This window comes from Bos grunniens, chromosome 10, assembly GCF_055505025.1.
Source record: "Bos grunniens cultivar Pamir isolate PY7600 chromosome 10, Bosgru_T2T1.0, whole genome shotgun sequence".
NCBI lineage: Eukaryota > Metazoa > Chordata > Mammalia > Artiodactyla > Bovidae > Bos > Bos grunniens.
The window spans coordinates 35,873,148-35,878,822 of NC_141174.1; the positions used below are offsets into that span (position 1 = coordinate 35,873,148).

The following is a 5,675-nucleotide window of genomic DNA, read 5'->3' on the forward strand; positions in this document are numbered from 1 at the left end:
TTGCAACCTCATGCCTGTACCCTCCAGACTCCTCCATCCATGGAATTCTCCAAGCAAAAGTACTGGAGTGGATTGCCGTTTTCTTCTCCAAGGGATCGAACCCAGGTCTCCTACACTGCAGTCAGATTGTTTACTGTCTGAGCCACCAGGGAAGATTAAACCATTATTATGTCACTAAAGTAAGTTCAATAAATCTTGATAAGTATTTGAAACAGCAAAATTATTCTTTAAAGTCCTTAATATGAGGCTTCCATAAAATTTAATCTTCATCATACAACTTATCATCAATCAACAGTTGTTTGCCTTCTGACAATTTAGAAAAACTTTCACAAGATTATTTAATTGGTCAAAATCTGTTATTTTTTTCTTAATAGTGAAACTTTTATACTTGGAATTAGCCAGCTGGACTCAGCTTAGATGATCCCAATTTTGCAGGCAACATCCAAAGCACCACAGGAGCCAGTCAAACGCATGCCTTCTTCTCCCCATTAGGCCTGACCAAGGTGTTGACCTTGGTGTTGACACCGATGTCAGTGTCGTAGAGCTTCTTCACATCCTGTTTCATGTGGTGCCTGTTGGCCTTGACATCCACAGTGAACACCAGTGAGCTGCTGTCTTCTGTTTCCTTCACAGCTGATTTGGTGGTGAGGGGGAACTTGATGACATAGTGGTCAAGCTTGTTTCTCCTAGGGGCGCTCTTCCAAGGATATTTGGGCTGTCTCCTGAGCTGCAGTGTTTTGGGCCTTAGGAAGGTGAGTTATGTCCAGATCTTTTTTGTGTGTGGCTGTGGGCACCTTTCAACACTGCTTTCTTAGCCTTCGAAGCCTTTGCTTTGGCTTCGGCTTTGGAGCAGCAGGGGCTTGCTTCCTTGCCCTCAGCGCCATCTTCGAGCAGTCAAGATCTGTTTATTTGTTTTTTTTTTAATTGGAGGATAATTGCTTTACAATGTTGTGTTGATTTCTGACATACATCAACATGAATCAGCCATAGGTGTACATATGTCCCTTACATTTTGAACCTCTCTCCCACCTCCCACCCCTCTCGGTTGTCACAGAGCCCTGAGTTTGAGCTCACTGCATCATATAGCAAATTCCCACCAGCTACTCTCTCAACTCATCCCACCCTCTACTTCACCCACTGTCTCCACAAGTCTGTTCTCTATGTCTGCATCTCTATTCAGTTCAGTTCAGTCACTCAGTCATGTCTGACTCTTTGCAACCCCAGGGACTGCAGCATGCCAGGCTTCCCTGTCCATCACCAACTCCCAGAGCTTGCTCAAACTCATGTCCGTCCGAGTTGGTGATGCCATCCAACCATCTCATCCTCTGTTGTCCCCTTCTCCTCCTGCCTTCAACCTTTTCCAGCATCAAGGTCTTTTCCAGTGGGTCAGTTCTGCACATCCAGTGGCCAAAGTATTGGAGTTTCAGCTTCAGCATCAGTCCTTTCAATGAATATACAGGACTGATTTCCTTTAGGATTGACTGGTTTGATCTCCTTGCAGTACAAGACTCTCAAGAGTCTTCACCAATACCACAGTTCAAAAGCATCCAATTCTCCTGTGCTCAGCTTTCTTTATAGTCCAACTCTCACATCCATACACAACTACTGGAGAAACCATAGCTTTGACTAGACGGACCTTTGTTGGCAAAGTCACATCTCTGCTTTTTAATATGCTATCTAAGTTGGTCATAGCTTTTCTTCCAAGGAGCAAGCGTCTTTTAATTTCATGGCTGCAGCCACCATCTGCAGCATTTCTCTTGCTGCCCTGCAAAGAGGTTCATCAGTACCATTTTTATAGATTCCATATATATTCTTAATGTATATTTGTTTTTCTCTTTCTGATTTACTTCACTCTGTATAACAGTCTGTAGTTCATCCACCTCATTGAAACTGACTCAAATGTGTTCCTTTTTATGGCTGAGTAATGTTCCATTGTATATATGTACACAGCCTCTTTATCCATTCATCTGTCGATGGACATCTAGGTTGCCTCCATGTCCTAGCTATTGTAAACAGTGCTGCCATGAACACTGAGGTACAAGTGTCTTTTCCAATTATGGTTTTCTCAGGGTTTATGCCCAGTTAGTGGGATTGCTGAGTCATATGGTAGTCTTAATTCTAGTTTTTAAGGAATGCCCATACTGTTCTCCATAGTGGCTGTGTCAGTGTACATTCCCTCAACAGTGCAAGAGGATTCCCTTTTCTCCACACCCTCTCCAGAATTTGTAGATTTTTTGATGATGGCCATTCTGACTGGTAAGACCTGTTTTTAAAGTTAGCCCAATGGTTATATTTAGGTGGAGGGATTTTGATTTATATATATAATATATATATGTATATATATTGTATATATATTTATATACAATATACATATACATATATGTATATATATTGTATATATATTTATATACAATATACATATACATATATGTATATATATGTATATATATTGTGCTTCCTTCAGTGATTCATCAGAAGGACCCATGAGACCTAGTAGCAGGTTATACTCACTGAGATTTATGATAGCAAAGGTTCAGAGCAAAAGCATCAGGAGGAAGATATGTATTAATGGGATCCAGAGAGAGTCAACCCAGGTTTCCAATGTCCTTGTCTGAGGTCACACAGGAGTACTCTTTCTCTCACTGTTGACTATGGACTCATCTGTGAACTGGCTTTGCCACTAGAAGCCTTATGAATCTCAGAGTCCAAAGTTTTTATGGGAGCTGGTCACATAGGTATATCCTGTTATGCAACCAACCATGACAAGGCAAACTCAGGACCCTAACAATGAAACCAGGTGCAGACCGTCAATTTTTATGTTTGTGCAAAGCAACCTGACAAGCAGGTAATGATATGGTCCATTGCTCCAGGTGTATATAACACACCCATCAATCACTAACAGAAAGAACACTCTAAGGCCACATTCCCAGTGGTTGGGTAAGGGTTAATCACGGGTCCCTTAAATACAGGTAGTGAGTAGGCAACCAGACCTGCTGAGTTAACTCTTTCCTCACAGTCTGTATTTCCTTAAATGTCTATGATTAACCTCTATTATTTAATCAGAAAAGTAACTATTAATATAAAGGCATCCATAGTTAATGATTTTCCTTTTTAGTCATTTAATGATGCTGCTTTGAGATCTCAGTACCTTTCCCTGTAGTCAGCAGAGCTGCTGAGAGAAGTAAAGTTACCCTACTAGACACTTCCTGGATGGCCAGCAAAGCCTTCATACTCTGGGTAAACCATAATAACAGGCTGGGACAGAGCACAGGAGACCTAGAGGGAACCACAGCAATACCTAGTTCAACTTCCCCACCTTAGAGATGAGGCAGTGGGAATACTAAGCAATGAAAGGATTCGCCCAAGGTTCTAATCTTAGGTCTTTCAATTAAAAACCTATCTTCATATTCCTGAAATGGGAAAAGGCCATGTTTGATCAGTTGCTTCCAATTAACTTGGGCAGAACTGAAGGAGCCCTGCCTGAACTAATTGTGTATGGTCCAGTCTCCTTTGGTCTACATAGAGGCTTCCCATCCTTTCCCACCAGCCCCTCCCTTCTCCAGTGGCCCTACAGAAGCACCAGGACTCTGTATCTAGAGCCTTGCCCATGTTATTGGGCCAGTGGTCTGGCTTGGAACCTTGGAAGAGCTTAGTTTCAGCTTTCCTAAAATTTCTCTTTTTTTCCCCGTCAGTGACTCTGCTGTAGTTGGGAGATGGTATCTGTGGTGGCATCTGTCTCTCCGTGAGTGCGTGCTTAGTCACTCAGTCATGTCTAACTCTGACCTCATGGACTATAGCCTGCCAGGCTCCTCTATCCATGGAATACTCCAGGTAGGAATACTGGAGTGGGTTGCCATTTCCTCCTTCAGGGGAATCTTTCCAACCCAGGGATTGAACCTGCGTCTCCTGCATTGGCAGGTGGATTCTTTACCACTGAGCCACCTGGGAAGCCCATCTGCCTCACCCCTGGGCTGCAAATTCCTTGAAGGCCTCTTGGAATCATGGTATCCAGAGGGTATGATTGTAGGTAGTGAAGTCAAGTAGAGAAGGCAATGGCACCCCACTCCAGTACTCTTGCCTGGAAAATCCCATGGACGGGGGAGCCTGGTGAGCTGCAGTCTATGGGGTCGCACAGAGTCGGACACGACTGAAGCGACTTAGCAGCAGCAGCAGTGAAATCAAGGGTTTGAGTTCTGACTTAGCATCTCCTGGTTTATGTAATCTGAGTGAGTTACTTAATGGAAATAATACTGCCTCCCTTAAAAAGTTACTGGGAACTAGTAACTCAATTAGCATAATGTTTACCATTCTAAAATGTTCAATGAAAAGTGAAAATGAAATCGCTCAGTCATGTCCGACTCTTTGTGACCCCATGGACTATAGCCCACCAGGTTCGTCCGTCCATGGGATTTTCCAGGCAAGAATACTGGAGTGGGTTGCCCTTTCCTTCTCCAGGAGATCTTCCCAACTTAGGGATTGAACCTGGGTCTCCCACATTGCAGGCAGATGCTTTACCGTCTGAGCCACCAGGAAAGTCCAAAATGTTCAATCAATGTTGGCTATTATTTTTTTAATAGGTATTACATTTATTTTGGCTCACTCTATTCTCTGATCTTTTTAAACAGTTTTATTGAAGTAATTAAGAGGTAACATACACTGTATATATTTAAAGTATATAATGTTATAAGTTTTAACATGTACACATTTATGAAACCATAATCAAGTTAATGAATAATACATCCATAATCTCCCAGAGTTTCCTTATATCTTTTTTCAATTTAAAATACTTTATTGCTAAAAAATGCTAACTTTCATCTGAGCCTTCAACAAATTGTCATCTTGCTGGTGGAAGGTCTTTCCTTATATCTTTTTGTAATCCATTTATTTGTCCTCAGGCAATCACTACTCTCTTTCTCTGTGGATTAGCTTCCATTCCTTCAGTTCAGTTCAGTTGCTCAATCATGTCCAACTCTTTGCGACCCCATGAATCACAGCATGCCAGGCCTCCCTGTCCATCACCAACTCCCGGAGTTCACCCAGACTCACATCCATGGAGTCAGTGATACCATCCAGCCATCTCATCCTCTGTCGTCCCCTTCTCCTCCTGCCCCCAGTCCCTCCCAGCATCAGGGTCTTTTCCAATGAGTCAACTCTTCGCATAAGGTGGCCAAAGTACTGGAGTTTCAGCTTTAGCATCATTCCTTCCAAAGAAATCCCAGGGCTGATCTCCTTCAGAATGGACTGGTTGGACCTCCTTGCAGTCCAAGGGACTCTCAAGAGTCTTCTCCAACACCACAGTTCAAAAGCATCAATTCTTCAGCGCTCAGCCTTCTTCACAGTCCAACTCTCACATCCATACATGACCACAGGAAAAACCATAGCCTTGACTAGACGGACCTTTGTTGGCAAAGTAATGTCTTTGCTTTTCAATATGCTATCTAGGTTGGTCATAACTTTTCTTCCAAGGAGTAAGCGTCTTTTAATTTCATGGCTGTAGTCACCATCTGCAGTGATTTTGGAGCCCCCCAAAAAATAAAGTCTGACACTGTTTCCACTGTTTCTCCATCTATTTCCCATGAAGTGATGGGACTGGATGCCATGATCTTCGTTTTCTGAATGTGGAGCTTTAAGCCAACTTTTTCATTCTCCTCTTTCACTTTCATCAAGAGGCTTTT

General features: G+C 42.7%; 1 pseudogene; it reads right to left on the reverse strand.

The window, feature by feature from the left end:
• Positions 1 to 413: 413 nt before the first annotated feature.
• LOC147364317 (large ribosomal subunit protein uL23 pseudogene) lies at positions 414 to 884 on the reverse strand (annotated as a pseudogene).
• Between the last annotated feature and the right edge of the window lie 4,791 nt (positions 885 to 5,675).